Source organism: Pelodiscus sinensis, chromosome 15 (genome assembly GCF_052426305.1).
Source record: "Pelodiscus sinensis isolate ZL-2025 chromosome 15, ASM5242630v1, whole genome shotgun sequence".
Classification (NCBI taxonomy): Eukaryota; Metazoa; Chordata; order Testudines; family Trionychidae; genus Pelodiscus; species Pelodiscus sinensis.
The window spans coordinates 13,038,599-13,059,779 of NC_143066.1; the positions used below are offsets into that span (position 1 = coordinate 13,038,599).

General features: G+C 45.3%; 1 protein-coding gene across 1 annotated transcript in view; it reads right to left on the minus strand.

Annotated features, from left to right (window-relative positions):
- Positions 1–20,068, minus strand: part of USP7 (ubiquitin specific peptidase 7) — a 217,355-nt gene extending 197,287 nt beyond the window's left edge. Inside the window, exons 1-2 of the mRNA XM_075899282.2 lie at positions 19,629–20,068; positions 14,644–14,831 (exon numbers count right to left, since the gene is read on the minus strand). The gene's annotated coding sequence lies outside the window, so the exon portion shown is untranslated. The remainder of the gene's footprint in view (positions 1–14,643; positions 14,832–19,628) is intronic.
- Between the last annotated feature and the right edge of the window lie 1,113 nt (positions 20,069–21,181).

Genomic DNA, 21,181 nt, shown 5'->3' on the forward strand with positions numbered 1-21,181 from the left:
CGGGGGGGGGGGTACCTCGCCTCTGAGGCTTTGCTCTGGTGCCGGACCGCTTTGCTCCCGGTGCCCCTGGTCTGCTGGGGACAGTCTCCAGCAAACCAGGGGCACCGCGAGCGAATCCGCAGCAGCGGCGGGGTCCCCCGCTTCTGAGGCTTTGCTCTGGCAAAGCCTCAGAAGTGCGGGAACCCGCCGCTGCTGTGGGTTTGCTCCCAATGCCCCATGTCTGCTGGAGACGGTCCCCAGCAGACCAGGGGCACCGGGAGCAGCTTTTCTCGCCCCGGAGCTCGAGGTGGCTGACCGCTGCCTGTGAGCTCCGGGGCGAGAAAGCTCTGTTCGTAAGTGCGGATCCGACGTAAGTCGGATCCGCATAAGTCGGGGACTGCCTGTATTAGCAGCCAGGAATGTCCTCTCCATTGGTCACTGTTGCTTGAATAAATTAAGACCCGACTGTTCCCCATATGCCCCATAGGGGAGATAGGGATGTTAATATGTGTTTATTAAAATAAATGTGTAACCCCTGAATTTTTCAGTGGTTACATGTGGGAGGGAGGGGCGGGGCAGGGCAGGACTATCAGCTCCCTGGGAGCCACTGCATGTGAGGAGCCGGCTTTTCAGCCAGCTTCCCACACTCCCTGTCTTCTGCCTCCTGTCTCCTCCCCTCCCCACCCCTGCTGTGGTGCTGCCACTGTATGAGGTGCTGGGGTAGGAGAGGGGCAGACAGCAAGAGCTGGACACACAAGGAACCGATTAAGAGCTGGTTCCCCATGCATACCAGCTCCTGCCTCCTCCCCCCCCCCCCCCCACTGCAGCCTTTGACACAAAGGCAGCAGTGGGGGAGGAGGCAGGTGACTCTGTGGGAGCTGGTACGTGCGGAAAGCCATCTTAGAAACCAGCTCCTTGAGTGCACCAGCTCCCACCTGCCCTCCTTCTGCTGATGCAGAGGCAGCAGTGGAGGGAGAAGGGGGCTGCATGTAACCATGCACATTAACCAATGAGCCCAGGTTCGTTGGTTAACCATGTAATTGGCTGTATGCTCACATCCCTAATGGGAAGGAGCTACATAAGGAAGCAGAAACTGCCATTCTCTTTTTGGCATTTCCTGGTCATCATTCCTAGTGGAGGTGTGCATTTCCCTTCTTCATGGTAAAACAGGGACTGACCTCAAAACCAGTAGATCAAGAAAGACCAGGGGCATGCAAATCCCTCCTGTAAAATGGGGTTGCACATACATACACTTATTACATAAATACGCAAATAACCTGAATTGCACACATGCCTGAGGGGGTGTTCACACATTTGAAAATGGGAGGCTAATTGGCTTAACCATCTCTTTCCAGTCTTCCCCGTATCCATATCTAATTATTACACCAGAAACACCATCTGTTTCATAATCATGTTCCTTATCCCTAATCTGTTAGGCTACGTCTACACTAGCCCCCTAGATCGATCTAGGGAGACTAATGAGGGTGACCAGAATTGCAAATCAAGCCCGGGATTTAAATATCCTGCACTTAATTTGCATGTTTCCGGCCAGTCGCCATTTTAGAAATTGACTAGTCCGAAGTAACTGCCCGCGTCTACACGTGGCAGTGAAACGGGCTTCTGATTTAAAGCCCTAAATTGAATTAGGTGGTATTCCTCCTGCAATGAGGTTTACCACCTAATTCGAATCCACTCCTATCTCAGTCAGAGATCTGTCAGGGCTCTTTATACCCCACCCTGAAGGTTAGATGGTCTGCATTCTATGAAGGTGTGACGGCGGGTTGGGGGTCCCCCGTCTCCTGCACCCCGAAATGGCACAAACAGACTGCACCAGCCGGTGGAATAGAGGAAGTTTATTGCCTCTCCAGGATACAGCACAGCACAGATGTAATCTGGTCACAGAACTGGGCTAGGATGCCTCACGCCCCCTTGAGATGGGGGAGACTGGGCCCCTAAACTCCAGCCCCTTTCCCTAGGCTGTCTCCTCCATGCTCTCAGACAGCAACTAACTCCCTCTCTTCCAGCCCTGCCCCCCAGCCAGGGCAGCATTCCACTTTCCTTTGTTCCTCTCCATGGGGGGTGTCTGGCCATACTTGTTTGCATAGTGACTCATCCTGTTTTGCTGTGTCGTGGTACCTACGGCAGCCAGTGGGGATTACCCCAGAGCCCGCAGCATCGAAACCAGCCAGGTACCCCCACTACGTCACAGAAGGGGAAAAGCAAAAAGCTGTCTCTGGGTATGTCTACACTACAAAGTTAGTTCGAACTAACGGACGTTAGTTCGAACTAACTTTAATAGGCGCTACACTAGCGCTCCGCTAGTTCGAATTTAATTTGAACTAGCGGAGCGCTTAGTTCGAACTAGGTAAACCTCATTTTACGAGGATTAAGCCTAGTTCGAACTAGCTAGTTCGAATTAAGGGCTGTGTAGACCCTTAATTCGAACTAGTGGGAGGCTAAGGCTTCCCAGGTTTCCCTGGTGGCCACTCTGACCAACATCAGGGAAACTCTATGCCCCCCTCCTGGCCCCGGACCTCTTAAAGGGCCACGGGCTGGCTACGGTGCCCGCGCCAGGTGCAAGCCTGCCAGCATCCAGCCAGCAGACCCTGCACCTGGCACGGATCGAGCCAGCCACCTGATCCCCTCAGCCCTCCCCCTCTTCCCGGGACCAGGCTGGCGGCTCCCGGGAGCTTGCCCGGGACCGCAAGAGGCGGGCACCTGCCTGGGCTAGTGCGGACATCGTGGACCTTGTCCACGATCTCCGCACTAGGCACAGGAAAGTGGCCGGCTAGAGCAGGAGAGCTGCCAGCCTGGCCACCCAGGAGCAGGTGTGCAAGAGAATCAAGGGGGTCCACTGAGACCCCCGACCCTGAGCTTACAATGGCCATCCTGGGTCAGACCAAAGGTCCATCTAGCCCAGTAGCCTGTCTGCCGACAGTGGCCAACCCTAGGAACCCTGGAGGGGATGGACCGGAGACAGTGACCAAGCCATTTGTCTCGTGCCATCCCTCTCCAGCCTTCCACAAACCTTGGGCAGGGACACCATTCCTACCCCCTGGCTACCACCACTCCATGGACCCAACCTCCATCACTTGATTTCACTTCCCTTTAAACTCTGTTCTAGTTGTAGCCTTCACAGCCTCCTGCAGCAAGGAGTTCCACAGGTTAACTCTTTGCTTTGTGAAGAACAACTTTCTGTTACTAGTTTGAAGCCTGCTACCCATTCCTTTCCTTTGGTGTCCTCTAGTCCTTCTTTATGGGAACTAATGAAGAACTTTTCTGTATGCACCCTCTCCACCCAACTCCTGCTTTTAGAGACCTCTATCCTGTCCCCCCTCCGTCTCCTCTTTTCTAAGCTGAAAAGTCCCAGTCTCTTTAGCCTCTCTTCATATGGGACCTGTTCCCAACCCCTGATCATTTTAGTTGCCCTCGCCTCTCCCAGCCTCTCTTCCCCTCTCAGACCTCCTTTTCCCAGTCTCCCTCAGTTTTGTTCAATAAAGACAGATTCCATTTTTGAACACAATTGTCCTTTATTTTGTACATCAAGAAGAGAGGCTAGGGAAGGGTAAGTGGAAGGAGGTGAGGGAGGAATGGGGTACGAGCCCCCGATGGGGAGGACTGGGCTGGCTCTGCGGGCTTCTGGGGGTGGAAGCTCTCCTGCAGCCCCCCGATTGTCCCCTCTCCCCAGATTGCAGCCTGCGGCAAGTGCAGCCAGGCTGATGGCCAAGTGGTGTGATGTGCCCAGTGTGGGTACTCCGGGCATTCCAAGCCAGGACTGGTTTTCAAGCGAGTCACCCCTGAGAACTGTCTGTCCGGGGTGGGGGTCGGGTCCCTTTAAGCACAGCCCTCGGCTAGCCTGAGACAGCATCTCCACGCTCTAAGTCCTCCTCTGATGCCCTGCCGGCACTGCTTCCGGCCATCCTTAACCCCAGTTCAGGGTCCACTTAATGTGGACATGCTAGTTCGAATTAGCAAAACGCTAATTCGAACTAGTTTTTAGTTCTAGACGCGTTAATTCGAACTAAGCTAATTCGAACTAACTAATTCGAACTAAGTTAGTTCGAATTAGTGCTGTAGTGTAGACATACCCTCAGTCTTAACTATGTAAATCTTTCTATCTCCACTGTTAAACCTTATTGGCAGACCTGGCAGTCCATGAAGTTGAAGCCAATCAGCAGCTTAATTTGGATTCAGTTCTGGAATGGCAATTTATCTGTTACGTCAGATCAGCCAGATTTGTTATCTAATTCCTGCACTGGAGTAGCAAAACCTGGAACTTCTTACAAATTTCTTGAGCTCAAAACCCACTTTTTCAGATGAGCCTGAATGGAGAAAAAAATTGCATATGAATTTCCACATTCTCTCTCAGTACAGGCAGTCCCCGGGTTACATGGATCCGACTTACATCAGATCCCTACTTACAAACGGGGTGAGGCAACCCCGCACTAGCTGCGCTCCGCGTCTTCCTGGTCTGCTGCCCCTCCCTCCCCCCCAGCAGACCAGGAAGACGTGGAGCGGCTTTTCTCAGCAGACACCTCAACTTGAGAATAAAGGACTGAGGGAAATGAGGTGTGGGAGAATAAAACTGAGCTCTGGAGAAATGTTTGGCTAGAGTTTCCCCTACAATATGTACCAGTTCTGACTTACATACAAATTCAACTGAAGAACAAACCTACAGTCCCTATCTTGTACGTAACCCGGGGACTGCCTGTAGTTGGCTTCTTGAATTCGTTTGTAGAAGAATGGTTCCATTTTGTGACCTCTTTAAGAAAATCAGCTACATCATGTTTATCAGCCACATTTGCAGGTATTCTGAGAACCACTTTTTCTTTAGTTTCTGAGTCGCTGCTTCCATTCTTGCCATTTTTCTACAAAGGAATTTCACAAGCCAAGTACAGATTGAGAGTGTGAAATTGACCTTCATATGCAAATTTGATACTTTCCCAAGGCCTGTACAAAGACATTAACTGGATGTCCCATTATAAAATCAGCCTTCCTTACATTTAACATATCATTGACATCAAAAGCTAAGTATGGGACACTTCCAGCCCACTTAATTAGCCTGATTAGCAACAACACTACAATTGACAGGTACATGTTTTTTCTCTCCCTTCTTTTTCTATTATAAATTCAGAGTCCCCCTTTTTCTCCACTCAGGCACATCTGAAAAAGTGGGTTTTGTCCAGAAAAGCTCATGATAACTTATACATTTGTTAGTCTATAAGGGTATGTGTGACGTAGTGGGGGTAATTGCTGGGCTGTGGTGACCCCTGCTGTCTGGAGCAAGACCCAGCAGGGAAAACCTCGCTAGGCAGAGGTAAGGCCAAACTGGTTGAACCAGTGGCCAGACACCCCCCATGGAGAGGAACAAAGGAAGGTGGAATGCGGCCCTGACTGGGGGGGCAGGGCTGCAAGGGAAGTTAGTTAGTTACTGTAGGAGAGGATGGATGAGACAGCCTAGGGAGAGGAGCTGGAGTTTTAGGGGCCCAGTCTCCCCCATCTCAAGGGGGCCTGAGGCATCCTAGCCCAGTTCCTGTAACCAGATTACATCTGTGCTGCGCTGTGCTGGAGGAGCAATAAACCACCCTCAATTCCACTGGCTGGTACAGTCTGTTTGTGCCATTTCGGGGTGCAGGAGACGGGGAACCCCCAACGCGCCGTCACAGTATGTCTACACTACAGAAGAAGATTGAAGCTGCTGCTGTTGATCTTCCAGGGTTCAGATTAGCAGGTCTAGTTAAGACAGCTAATTCAAACAGAGGGAGGGGTACTCTGGTTGATGCTGGTAACCCTGCTTTCATGAGGAGTAACCCTGCAGTGTAGACAGCGCCAAAAGCCGAGTTAAGGTACTTCAACTTCAGCTACAGAATTAGCATAGCTGAAGTTGCGTATCTTAATTCGACTTTATCCTTTAGTGTAGATATACCTTTATACAGACTCCAAGGTGGGTAATGTTCCAACTAAGCTTTATACATTAAAGTTGACAGATTTTCTTTTTGGCAGAACAAGCTGAAAATATATTTTGCTTAAAGGGACTATCATACTTAAACAAGGAGTTGGCTGTGTAATCTACTCTTAAAAATAAAATATTAACATGGGGGAGGAAAGATGACATTTGGGTAGGTATTTGAAGTTCCAAGCATTTAAAGCAAAGTTCTGCTATGAAACCATTTCTGTAAAAGTAGCATCTTTCTTACACACAAGGAGCAGATCTGTGAAGTTGAGTTAGATACTTACCTGAGCCACAGAAATGAAGTTTTACTTATTTTTATTCCTGTCTGCCTTACATAGCCAATGCAGCTCTGAAAAAGTGAGCAGGATTACATTCTGGCTCATGCAATATGATCAGAAATGTTGCATAAATTCTAGCTGTTGGACCAAATTCTGCCTTCTCTAACATGTACTCTTCTGGGACAGTGAGCATCTTGTGAACTTCCTCCATTCACGTGAATTTTGGCTCATATGAGGGTGCTAGATTTCTGAAAAGTTACCTGCCTGGATTTTTATGCATTATTTTGCTATTATGTAGGCTGTTTTTAAAAGCTTCAGAGCCGAGTTATTCTGTAACAGGAAAAAATTAAAAAACAACAAATAGTCTAGTAGCACCTTAAAGACTAACAAAACATGTAGATGGTATCATGAGCTTTTATGGACACAATCCACTTCTTCAGATGACAGGTATATTAGAAGTCCAGATCTAAGAATAAATAAGGGAAGGATGGATGGCGGGAGGGGGCGGGGAAAGGAAACCTTGAATGTTTCCTCAGCTCTCACCCCCTAACATCCTTACTCTACATCAATGACATCTTCATTATATGGACCCACAGGAAAGAGACCCTTGAAGAACTTCACAGGGATTTCAACAACTTCCACCCTTCCATCAACCTCACCCTGGATCAGTCCACACAAGAAATCCACTTCCTTGACACTACTGTACAATTAAATGATGGACAAATTTCCACCACCCTATACAGGAAACCTACCGACTGCTACGTTTGCCTTCATGCCTCTAGCTTCCATCCCAGACACATTTCTCAATCTACTGTATACAGCCAAGCCCTAAGATGCAACCGGATTTGCTCCAATCCCAGAGACAGAGACAAATACCTACAGGATCTAAAGAGAGCATTCTTAAAACTGAAATACCCACCCGGAGAAGGGAAAAACAGATCGACAGAGCCAAAAGAGTATCCAGACACGAACTACTTCAAGACAGGACCAAAAGAAAAAACAATAGAATTTCCTCCAACGAATTAGACAATTTACAACCTATCCTGGAAAATGACACCTCACTCTCAGAGGCCTTGGGGAGAAAGGCCAATTCTCACTTACAGACAACCCCCTAACCTCAAACAAATTCTTTCCAGTAACCACTCAACCACCATCATAATCATCCAGGAACCTACATCTGCAATCAGCCCCGGTGCCAACTCTGCCCACACATCTATACCAGCGATTTCATCACTGGACCCAACCACATCAGCTACCAAATCAGAGGCTCATTTAACTGCACATCCACTAATGTGATCTATGCCAGCAATGCCCCACTGCAATGGATATTGGCCAAACTCTACAGGGAAGAATTAATGGACACAAATCAGATAGCCAAAAAAGTAATATACAAAAACCTGTTGGAGAACACTTTAATCTTCCTGGACACTCACTAATGGATCTCCAAGTCGCCGTTTTGTTTCAGACCAATTCCACAAGCCAAATACAGAAAGAAGGGTTGGAACGTAACTTAATTCAAAAGTTTAATTTTTATGCAAATGGTATGAACTGGGATATTGGCTGGCTCACACACTGTCTTCCACATCTTAATGACTTAACCAACCAACCAACCAACCAATGATATGCTAATAGTTCTTATCAGCCTCTTGTAACTATTTGAACTATCTACTCACGGTCTCTCTTTTTTTAATTCCTCCCCTCCTTTTTTTCCTCTTTTTTCCTTCCCCCCTCTCCTGCTTTCCTTTATTTATTCTTGGATCTTGACTTCTAATACCCCTGTCATCTGAAGAAGTGGGTTGTGCCCATGAAAGCTCATGATACCATATACATGTTTTGTTAGTCTTTAAGGGTATGTCTACACTACTGCCCTAGTTCGAACTAGGGTGGTTAATGTAGGTAACCAGAGTTGCAAATGAAGCCCGGGATTTGAATTTCCCGGGCTTCATTTGCATATTGCCGGGCGCCGCCATTTTTAAATGTCCGCTAGTTCGGACTCCGTGCCCGCGGCTAAACGCGGCACAAACTTGGTAGTTTGGATTAGGCTTCCTATTCTGAACGACTGTTACACCTCATGGAACGAGGTGTACCGGTAGTTCGGAATAGGAAGCCTAATCCGAACTACCTAGTTCGTGCCGCGTGTAGCTGCGGGCACGGAGTCTGAACTAGTGGACATTTAAAAATGGCGGCGCCCGGCAATATGCAAATGAAGCCCGGGAAATTCAAATCCCGGGCTTCATTTGCAACTCCGGTTGCCTACATTAACCACCCTAGTTCAAACTAGGGTGGTAGTGTAGACATACCCTAAGGTGCTACTAGACTATTTGTTGTTGTCGTTTTTAAAAAGACATTCTGCATGATAGAAAAAGAAATTTCCGCAGCACGTAACTGAGGAATCTCAGTGATACTTTCAACAGTTCAGATCAGTTGAGCAATCAAAGGGCAAGACAGAGTGGGCATGTCTTGTCTGTGCCACTTGTAAAAAATGAAACTCAGACTTTGCACCAGGCAAAGTTCTTAAGTTATAAACAAGCTCTCTTGATAGCATAATATTAGAGAGAGCAGTTGATATAAGCTGCCTCCTGAAACCCATGATTGAGCTATTAGTTATTACCATATAAGAGTGTGACTATTCTGTATTAATCCCCCACTGTTTGAATAGAACTTTCAATAAAAAATGACCAGTTAATATCCAGAAGCCTGCCAGTGCTAAGCATTTCATTAATAAATTTCTGTGCAGCTGCTAAAATACTTTTGGCGAGACTGCACAGTAAAGTCAATAAGGACTGTATACTCTTAGTCTTTGCAGACGCTGGATCTCTCTTAATGCACATTCTGTATATCCAGTACCAGGAAGTTCAGCTCAGTGAACTGCAATAGTGCCAAAAATGCACTGTAATGTTGAGTTAGCAAGTGAGGAGCAACAACAGACTGTTTTTTGTCTAGTGTAGGGGAAAAACTGTTTACAGTAAATGAAATCTAAGTAATTTACAGGAAATTGTTTCACAAGTCATTATCAGAGTTACTTAAAAATATGCCTGTGCTCTTTATAGCGAAAGTCTGGATATCTTACTATATATTTTAGAAATGTGTCTGTCTGTCCTTAGATACATGAGTCCATTTGCTCAAGAACTCCTCCAGAATGGTAAGAACTAGGCCCAACAAATATGGTATGCAGCTTCCTCTTAACCTAACTTAAAGCAAGATGAGGGTTTGGTTGTGCCAGGATAATGGGATATGCATGGAATGTGACTTTCATATCAAATGGAAATGGAACAACTTCTGACAGGGACAGTTATACTCATGAATAATTACAAGGGGATAGCAATTGCCCTAGTGAGCAGTGGCTCTTCTGCCCTGGGGATCAGCTGCTGGCTGCCACAAATTGACACCCTCCCATTCCACCACGGGGAGGAGAGTCACCTGGGGGTATGTCTACACTACCCCGCTAGTTCGAACTAGCGGGGTAATGTAGTCATCCGCACTTGCAAATGAAGCCCGGGATTTGAATTTCCCGGGCTTCATTTGCATAAAGCCGGCCGGCGCCATTTTTAAATGTCGGCTAGTTTGGACTCCGTGCCGCGCGGCTACACGTGGCACGGACTAGCTAAATTCGGATTAGGCTTCTAATCCGAACTATCTGTAAGCCTAATCCGAACTAGCTAGTCCGTGCCATGTGTAGCCGTGCGGCACGGAGTCTGAACTAGCCGGCATTTAAAAATGGCACCGGCCGGCTTCATGCAAATGAAGCCCGGGAAATTCAAATCCCAGGCTTCATTTGCAAGTGCGGATGACTACATTACCTCTGCTAGTTCGAACTAGCGGGGTAGTGTAGACATACCCTGGGATACTTAGTGATGCCAAAAGTGAGTAAAGAACAATTGCTCTCCTCAAATAAATTACAAAATATGATAGAATCATAGGGCTGGAAGAGATCTCAGGAAGTCATCAAGTGCAGCCCTCTGCCCAAAGCAGGACCAATCCCAACTAAATCATCCCAGCCAGGGCTTTGTTAAGCCGAGACTTAAAAACCTCTAGGGATGGAGATTCCACCACCTCCCTAGGTAACCCATCCCAGTGCTTCTCCACCCTCCTTTGAAATAGTTTTTCCTAATATCCAACCTAGACCTCTCCCACTGTAACTTGAGACCATTGCTCCTGGTTCTGCCATCTGTCACTATTAAGAACAGCTTCTCTCCATCTTCTTTGGAACCTCCCTTCAGGAAGTTGAAGACTGCTATCAAATCCCCCCTCACTCTTCTCTTCTGCAAACTACATAAGCCCAAATCCCTCAGCCTCCCCTCATAGGCTTTCATTGCCATGCAACTCTATCCTTGTATTATGAAAAAGGAAGCAGAATTGTCCTAAACTAATCAGTCAGGAGTTCCTAGTATAGTAGATTCCTATTACATTGAAAGCAGAGTCATCCATAACAATGGGGCTTTGTCCTGCACCATTGCTACCAAAATAGCTTGAGACTTCCATCAGACTACTTGGAAAATATCTGAATGGGAGGAATCTGGCAAAGCACTGTTAAATTGCTATATTACTAGGCTCAGGACTGTCAAATAGCTACATGGACTGACAATTTCATTACAGTGCTGAAAAAGGAAGCTTTAAGGTTTCCAGAGGAGTCAAATAGCACTGCATAAATTCACCATATCACTAAGCAAAGACAGTGACTCAAGATTGTTCTACAGTCTAGAGACAGAAAAGAGGAATCTCCTTTGAGCAGCTGCACAAGCACCCATATTACAGGGAACACTAGCCACTAGTGATACTCTTGAAACATAATGGCTTGGTACTCAACCCAACCATCTGTGAATGGCTTTGATTTTCCTGTAAGCCCAAACTGGGATCGGTACTACAAAGACGTGTGGTCAGACCACCTAGTGCTGAGTTGGTTCAGCAGCTTTGTTGCTCTGCTGAGAGGCTCGTTACTCCAACTCTGTGTCTTTGCTGGGGGTGATCTGAGATTCTGGCCCAGCAGATCAGGGTGGTAGAGTGCCTTCGAGAGCAGGTAGGTGGCTCAGTGATCATGACAGCCCCAAAGAGATCTCTGTGATCCAATCTATCACAGCAGAAGGATTTAAGTGATCCACATCCTAGAGGGGTTTGGCATCCTCATGGTCATGTAATATTACACAGCCTTTCAAGAAATAAATGTAGACTACTAAACTATTTACAAACATCTGGAAGATAATAAGGTGATAAGTAAGAGTCAGCATGGATGTGTCAGGGACTAATCTTTTCAGGTCAACCTGACAGCTTTCTTTGACAGGGTAACAAGCCTTGTGGATGGGAGAAATAGTATATTTCTTATGTCTGTAGTTGTAGTATATATACTTGCCCCCTTACTTGAGATATTTTCTATCAGTTCTGCCACATCAGTAAAAGCAGCCAGAATCTAATTGGGACACTGAAGCAAGCAGAGACTGAATGACTTTTCCAAGATCATAGCCAAAGTCTGTAACAATATTAGCCACCTTGAATATTTTAAACAGAAAGGTGGGGTAAAATATTTAAATAAATAAATACATAAAACAACAAGGCTATGTACAGAACTTTTAGGGTACGTCTACACTACAACGTTAATTCGAACTAACTTAGTTCGAATTAGTTAATTCGAACTAAGCTAATTAGAACTAACACATCCAGACTAAAAAACTAGTTCGAATTAGCGTTTTGCTAATTCGAACTAGCATGTCCACACAGAGTGGACCCTGAACCAGGCTTAAGGATGGCTGGAAGCAGTGCTGGCAGGGCATTAGAGGAGGACTTCGAGCGTGGAGATGCTGTCTCAGGCTAGCCGAGGGCTGTGCTTAAAGGGTCCTGACCCCCATCCCGGACAGACAGTTCTCAGGGGTGTCCCGCTTACAAAGCAGTCCTGGCTTGGATTGCCCAGAGTACCCACACTGGGCACATCACAGCACTCAGCCATCAGACCGGTTGCACTTGCCGCAGGCTGCCATCTGGGGAGAGGCGGCAATCGGGGGGCTGCAGGAGAGGTTCCACCCCAAAAGCCCACAGAGCCAGCCCAGTCCTCCCCATCGGGGGCTCGTACCCCATTCCTCTCTCACCTCCTTCCACTTACCCTTCCCTAGCCCCTTTTCTTGATGTACAAAATAAAGGACAATTGTGTTCAAAAATGGAATCTGTCTTTATTGAACAAAACTGGGGGAGAGTGGGAAAAGGAGGTGGGAGAGGGGAAGAGAGAGGCTGGGAGAGGGGAGGGCAACTAAAATGATCAGGGGTTGGGAACAGGTCCATATGAAGAGAGGCTAAAGAGACTGGGACTTCTCAGCTTAGAAAAGAGGAGACTGAGGGGGAACAGGATAGAGGTCTCTAAAAGCAGAAGTTGGGTGGAGAGGGTGCATACAGAAAAGTTCTTCATTAGTTCCCATAAAGAAGGACTAGAGGACACCAAAGGAAAGGAATGGGTAGCAGGCTTCAAACTAGTAACAGAAAGTTGTTCTTCTCAAAGCAAAGAGTCAACCTGTGGAACTCCTTGCTGCAGGAGGCTGTGAAGGCTAGAACTAGAACAGAGTTTAAAGGGAAGTGAGATCAAGTCATGGAGGTTGGGTCCATGGAGTGCTATTAGCCAGGGGGTAGGAGTGGTGTCCCTGCCCAAGGTTTGTGGAAGGCTGGAGAGGGATGGCACGAGACAAATCGCTTGGTCACTGTCTTCGGTCCATCCCCTCCAGGGTCCCTAGGGTTGGCCGCTGTCGGCAGACAGGCTACTGGGCTAGATGGACCTTTGCTCTGACCCAGGACAGCCATTGTAAGCTCAGGGCTCAGGGTCGGGGCGTCTCAGTGGACCCCCCTGATTTTCATGCACACCTGCTCCTGGGTGGCCAGGCTGGCAGCTATCCTGCCCTAGACGGCCACCTTCCTGTGCCTAGTGCGGAGGTTGTGGACGAGGTCCATGATGTCCGCACTAGCCCAGGTGGGTGCCCGCTTCTTGCGGTCCCGGGGAAGCTCCCGGGAGCCGCCAGCCTGGTCCCAGGAAGAGGGAGAGGGCTGGGGGGCAGCGGGTGGGTGGCTCGAGCCGTGCCAGGTGCAGGGTCTGTGGCCGGGAGGGGGGCAGACGAGTTTCCCTGGTGTTGGCCAGAGTGGCCACCAGGGAAACCTGGGGAGGGCTAGCCTCCCACTAGTTCGAATTAAGGGGCTACACAGCCCTTAATTCGAACTAGTAAATTCGAACTAGGCTTAATCCTCGTAAAATGAGGTTTTCCTAGTTCGAACTAAGCGCTCCGCTAGTTCGATTTAAATTCGAACTAGCGGAGCGCTAGTGTAGCGCCTATCAAAGTTAGTTCGAACTAACGTCCGTTGGTTCGAACTAACTTTGTAGTGTAGACATACCCTTAGTTCCCAGTCCTTTGTTTTAGCCAAAAGACCATATTCCCCTTTAAATGCATAAATAAAAGACATGAGTAATCTCTGTCCGGAGGATGGGCAGATGCAACACAACTCAGAAATACTATAGTCATTGGATAGTGATGGCATAGGAATCAGTGTTGGAAGGCTTTACTCAAGCAGATTTTTAAAGGAGCAATTTAATGGAAGACAAGAAATCTAATGTTATTTCAGTTCCAGGGAGCAACATGAACAGAATTGCAAAGCCATGATTACAAATGTTATTTTTAAATACATAGAATGATGTAAAACTGGCCTTTAATGTGAAATAGCATGATAAAATAAGGTAACTATTGTTCAGCAAGGTAGCATTCAGGGTCTGACAGTGTAAAGAAAAAAAATCCAAATTTCACGGTTAATGTGTCAGGCAACAATAATCTTACTCTCTTGTGAATACTTGTTCTCATGATTGGTTGTATCCAGTAAGGCTTTTAATTATACCATGTTGGTATAAACCTATTGGGCAAATGTGTTTTTGGGCTGGGTTTTTTGGGTTTTTTTTACAATATGGCAATCTATGTGGAAGGCACTACGTGAAAAATATTTAAATATTTTTAAATATTTAAATTGTAAAAAATTACTTTTCAGACTACAGAGGTGCTTTACTGCTTATCTACCCCAGTGTTCAACTAGCACATTGAGAAGGGAATTGGTTTAACCATTTTTTGAGCAGCCACAATGATTTCCAAACACTTCTGTGTAATTCAGAATTGAAGGATCCAGACACCAAATTTATCTCTGCTTAATTAAGCTGCTCTCGGGATTAATCTGATCTACTAGGTTCAAGCATATTTGAAGGAGATGTTGCCAGCAATGAATTGTTCTAAATGCACTTACTTCTAGATACTGAATTTGCTATCTAAATTTCAGTTAGGTTAATTTTCAGGCAATATGGCAAATGGGTTCATGTGTCCCCAAGAGAATGTTCCAAGCAAGTTTTTCATTCACAGTTTCTTAACTAGTATAAAATAAATATTATAAAGCTATAATTAAACATAAAAACTTCATTATACTACATACCTAGTAGTAGACTTACTCAAAATGGCAAGAAATGTTCCTTAATTGCATGCCTAGAAACTTGCCGGTGTAACTTGGAAAAGATGGTCAGGAAAGTGATCCACAGTATTCTAAAATGTGACTCCATATAGATATAGTAGAATATTCAGAATGAAGCCCTGCTTTCCTATTGGTTGTTGCACAGAGGCGTGCTGTAAATAGAACAGTATCCATAGTAACTTGCACTTCAAAATTTGCAACATTTTATTAAAATATTGGCTCAGTCTATAAGAATATGTTTGTTAAGTTTGCTCAACTTTGCCTCAGCCATTCAAATCCTCCAGCTAGTCCTGTTGCCCCAATCCTGTACCAACTGAAGTCAGTAGCAACACTCCCATTGATATCAGTAGTGCAAGATAGGGTCAATAGAACCAAATTCTGGCATTACCTGTGACAGTGGAATTTTGCCACTGATTTTAATGGAATTGGGATTGGACACTACACTACACTGGTGGCCTCCCGGTAGTTGCTGTTCAATTATAGCACTATTTTAAAAAATTGAAAATAGCAAATGCCGCGAAGACTCTTCACCTCATCAGTATCCTGTATCCATTTTTTAACTGAGTAGCTTCACTTGAGCTATTTCTTCTCCATCTAACTGTGTGTAATCAGCACAAACTAGTGTGCTTGACTCTAAAGATGGCAGGTAAAATGCATTCATTGGCAGCTAAAAGGAGCTTAAAGCAGCTTAAATGAAATTCAGATGGTGATGGGGTAAAGATATTCATGCATGCTGCAAACTTGTTTAACAAGTGGTTCAGCCTGATGGAATTATACACTTAATGTCTACAAAATATGATTATAATGCAAATGTTGACAGCTGTAGCAAGGCTACAAGCAGACTTCATGATAATAACTTTAAGATGTAAGGAAATTAATCAGTGCTTTCTAATGTCCCCCTTTCACTACAGGTTTCATTACAGGGCTGTACAAAACATTTTTTAACCATGTCTAAAAAAAGCTCCGATAGTCCAGTTACAAATTCAAGTTCCCAAGATTCCTAGCAGTCAGTAAATGTAACAAACAAATATTCATAACAGCAAATACAGTTTGGAAAGCACATTGGGCTTAATTTTCTAATCAGGATTCCTGACTTCAGTTTTGTCACAGATCACAAGTGCAAATGAATTTGGTCATTTGATCTGGGTCATTAATGCATGTCCAGTTCTGGGCCTCCAGTACAGAAAAGATGTGGATGCATCGGAGAGGGTCCAGTGGAGGGCAATGAAAATGATTAGCCCATGACTTATGAGAAGAAGCTGAGGGATTTGGGCTTATTTAGTCTACAGAAGAGACGAGTGAGTGGGGATTTGATAGCAGGGTTCCAAAGAGGATGGAGAGAAGCTGTTCTCAGCAGTGGCAGATGGCAGAATGAGGAGCAATAGTCTCAAGTTGCAGTGAGGAAGGTCTAAATTGGATGATAGGAAAAACAACTTCACCAGGAGGGTGGTGAAGCACTGGAATGGGGAATGGGTTACTTAGGAAGGTGGTGGAAACTCCATCCCTAGAGGTTTTTAAGTCCCAGCTTGACAAAGCCCTAGCTGGGATGATTTAGTTGGTATTGGTCCTGCTTTGGGCATGGGGTTCGACTTGATGACTTCCTGAGGTCTCCTCTAACCCCATGATTCTGATTCTATGATTCTACGTCAGTTGGTCTTTGGATCAGCCTGTAGATGTGATTTTGCTGAGGCCCCATGGTCACCAATTCTCATTGACCAGATGCCATTGTTGTAAATAGCATCCAGTCTGTCCGGTTGGGAGCACTGGCAATCTTAGGTAGCCCTGAACAGGAAATTTAAAGACACAGAAATAGGAAAACTTTTAGGCCAACTTTTAGGCCTCAGCTGCTCGTGATTCAGTATCAGGAGCCCCATGACAAGGCAGTGAGCCAGTAGCATTTGACAATAGCAGCTTCATGAGCTCCATTCTGGAAGGTGTTTGGAGAGAGAAGCAAATAATGAAAAGGAAGGAGGAGTGAAAATATTTGTAGGAATTATTTATAAATGAGAACACTAGGACCACTTAACCTCTCAATAGCCTGGGGGAAAAACCAATAAGAGACAATGTGCTGAAGATACAACAACAGTGCAATTCTGACGTAGTTATCTGAGTCTAATTGTTTGATCTACTTAACTTGAGCTACAGTCTTAACTTACTTGGGCTCACATACTTAACTTGGGCTACATTCATCCAACTACTAGTGAAGTGAGTAGCAAAATCCCACTAGTTTCTACTAGATATATGATTGGATGCTGAGATTTAAAGCTTCTTAGGAGAGGGAGGCAAGATTATGTCTCCCATTAAGCTTTATATAGCTCTGAGCACACTGGGCTTGAAATTGAGCTTTGCCAATGCAAGAGTAAGAAATCATTTTAACACGCACAAAGCAGTATCTCAGATACACAGTGGAAGTCCATCTAATAGAGACTTCTAACAGCAGTAGAGTTCAGCAGCAAGGGATAGAATGAAGAGTCAAGACACCCAGATTCTACTACCAATCTGCTATGTGATGTTGGACAAGTTACTTCACCTTTCCATGCCTTTGCCTATTTTCAGACTGGAGATGGTGGTACAGGATGAGGCTTGAACTGCAGCAAGGGAGGTTTAGGTTGGACATTAGGAAAAAGTTCCTAACTGTCAGAGTAGTCAAACACTGGAATAAATTTTCCAGGGAGGTCGTGGAATCGCTATCTCTGGAGATATTTAAGAATAGGTTAGATAAATGTTTATCAGGGATGGTCTAGACAGTATTTGGTCCTGCCAGGATGGCAGGGGACTGGACTTGATGAGCTCTTGAGGTCCCTTCCAGTCCTAGTATTCTATGATGACATCCATCCTATGCAGGAGCCTGAAAAGAACTAAGTGCCATTTAAGTCCTACTTAAACTAGATTATGAAGACTTTCCAAAAATGTTGTGAACAAAATTTGCAGATCAGCAAAAAGGCTGGGGAGGGGGAGAGATGGATTTGTGAAAAAAAAGATTAAAAGGGCTAAATATGCATTTACTAAGCACTGATGAAAGGATGCATGATCATCCACAAATATTTGAAAGTTATAAACCCAAGGACATAAATAATGTATTTAGAGTAATAAATGGGGTATCGCTGGGAAAGCACAACCAGTGGAATGAAGTTAAAAAGAGGAAAAGTTTCCTGATTGTGAAAAGGATTATGAAACATAGTATTCCTATGGGGAATAGTGTAAGCCTGTATCCTTAGACATCTAAAACTTGACCACACAAAGCATGAGGATGCTCAGGGCAGACAATAATCCATCATGGGCATAGGGCTAAACTGGAGGATTCATGGGTTTTAAGGCCAGAAGGGAGCATTAGATCATTTAGGGCAGCATTTCTAAAACTGTGAGTACCGACCCCCCGGGGGTTCATGAGCAACTTAGAGGGGGGTCGTGAACAACTTTGAGGGGGATCGCGGTATCACAAGTTTGAGAACCCCTGATTTACGGTATGTCTACACTGCACGCTTATTTTGAAATAAGCTATTCTGGAAGAAATGCTGCAACACAGCCTGTTTTGAAATAGTGCGTCTACTATACAGGGAAGCTTCAAAATTAGTCGGAGGCAGGCTTCTCTAATGTGGATGCCCTACTTCAATTTAGAGCCCCAGGAGGCACTGGGGACTAATTATTTTGAATGGACCTAGGGAGGAGCTATTTCAAAATAGCAGCAGTGGAGCATCCACACTACTGCTATTCTGAAATAGCTATTTTGGAATAGGCGTTATTCTTCATGGAATGAGATTTACAGAAGTCAGAATAAGCCGTCTGTTATTTCAAATTTATTTTGAAATAACAGAATTGCTGTATAGATGCTCACATTGTTATTTCAGGATAACAGTTGTTATTCCAAAATAACGCTGCTGTGTAGACGCACCCCTAGTCTGATCTTCTGTATAGCTTAGAACTTCATTCAGTTACTTGTGTATTGAGCACAATTGCTTGTGTTTGCTAAATAATACCATCCAGAAAGGGATCCAGTTTTGATCCGAAGACATAAAGAGATGCAGAATCTATCACTTCCCTTGGTAGTTTGTGCCAATGGTTACTCACCCTCACTTTTTAAATGTGTGCCTTATTTTTAGTATTAATTTGTCAGGTTTTAATTTCCATCCACAAGGTTGAGATTGAGATTGATCCAATCAATCAAGGTTGATCCAAAGTCCTTCAAAGCTCATGGAAAGACGTACATTGACTTGAATGGACTTTTAGGTCCTTGCTGATCACTATTTTCTGTTCACTCAAGTAGTGATATTAGTCAAGATTCTGTGGGCAAGAAGCCTTTGTATTGTCAGAAGCCAGAGATGTTAAACAATTTCCCTAAATAGATTCAGCTACCCATAAACATAAAGGACTGCTTTGTTCCTGATCACCCACAGAGAGGGTGATCGGTGAAACACATACTCCATACCTCCTCCTGTCTAGTCATTAACCTCTCCCCACGTGATGAGACAATGCAGCTGAACAAGCATCCAGAGAGCACAAGTCTATTATTTTTATAATGCAAAAATGTAGGAATGTTGTGAACATTAATCCAAATAATAGACCAAAAAAGGTACATCACTGTGACCCCCAACTGTTTTAGTCTTCCTAGCTCTCACACCATTCCTTTTTCATCATTGCTTTCATGACCTACTTGGGGGATTAGATTCTCAAAGAGTTGTTTAAGGGTTCCAAGTCTTATCTGCTGTGAGGTAGTGGAGCCTATTTCAATATTCCAAAGCAAAGGATCTGATTTTCCATCTAATGACCCTTCACTTTGAATTTCTCTCTTAATTTACAAGCAGCAGATTTGAAATGATGAGTTGGAGCAAGGGAGAGGCAGGGAATAGCGCACACACACACACACACCCACCCACCCACCCACCCCCACCCCCCATCAAGAGTGGGAAGCTGGGAACTCTTACAGTTGTGAATTAAAAAATACAGCTTACTCTGTCTGCCTTTGCTTTTGTTCTTTCTAGTTTTCTTCCTTCCCCTGCTACAGGCCCAGAGGTTTCAGCAGCTGATTCAGTGGAAGAGCTGAGTAAATAGGGTGATTCCTGGTTCAGCAGTGAGTTCAGATGGGGCCTTTCCTTTTCCCTTCTTATGTTGACTAGTCCTAGAGGCAGAACAGGCAGGACTCCCACTCCTGCTCAACAGTTGATGGGTGGAAGAATGATAGCCCAGCTACTGAGAAAAGTTGGGGATGAGATTCTATGGAGCGCTCATGCTATGATCCTGAATGTGGGAGATGGGCAGAAAAGCAAGAGAGAAAGAAGAGACAAGAGGGGAGTGAAGAATGAGCCAAAAGGGGAGGAAGTCCTGCTACAAGAGGAGAGGGGATATGAAGTAGGAGAGGGAGGGCCAATGGTGACAGTAGGGGAAAAGGCACTAAGGAAGGTGAGGGAAGGCTAGAGGGGATGCTAGGCTGAGTAGGCAGCAGGAGGGGAATAGTTAGCCAGCATTCTCTTGGACTCCAGAAGGAGAGTAGAGGCCTTTGTGACCTCTTCATGAAGATAATAGTGGGTGGGGCTCCAGTGAGGAAGTCTGGGGGAGGCTAGGGCCTTACAGTTGCTTTTGGGCCTGGAGAAGAAATTAGATGTATTGATATAGTTGGATTGAAGTCAACAACTTGGATTTGGACGCCAAGACCCACAAGCTTTGGAAATTTGGATCCCAAATTCCAGTTCAAGACCAGTTTTATTTTTAAAACATTTTAAGTACTTCAGGTGAATTATAATGATAATGAATTTATAAGGGGAAAAGTTCACCACTGACATCAATTCCTACATGTCCACTAACATTAGTTAAGTTTCACCAATTTGATGAAGGTATATTTGGCCCAGCAAGTCCTGCCTAGCAGAAGTGGGATATGACAGGACTGAACTCAGGGAGAAACTTGGTGCACTGTCAAAACTCTTTTAATTCTTGAAATTACTTTCTGTTATTCTAACATTATGTATTGAATAGGTTTTTAATAGTATGTAAGAAAAATCAAGAGTGGGAGACCCTTCTTTCTGGCTTGAAAAAGCAAAATGGGTCCAATTTTAATTAAGTTCTTTTTCTGCATGGATATTGGTGCAAATCCAAACACTTTGTTTTGAACATTATAGTTTTCAGATTATAGTGTCAGAGGCTGGAGAGGGATGGCAGGAGACAAATCGCTTGATCATTGTCTTCGGTCCACCCTCTCTGGGGCACCCGGTGCTGGCCACTGTCGGTAGACAGGATACTGGGCTAGATGGACCTTTGGTCTGACCCAGTACGGCCGTTCTAATGTTCTTATGTTCAGATAACATTTGTGATTAATCTAGGGGTGGGCAGGACAGCCTCCGTAGGCCAAATCTGGCCCAACAAGCCGGTTGATCCAGCCTGCAGCCACCCTGCCACTCTCCTGCTCCCAGGCCAATTGAGACCTGGGCATGGGAGAGCGTGCAAAGTCTTCTACCCCTGCCAGAGGTGGCACCGAAAGGGAACTGCCAGCTGTTCAGCACTCTTAGGTGCT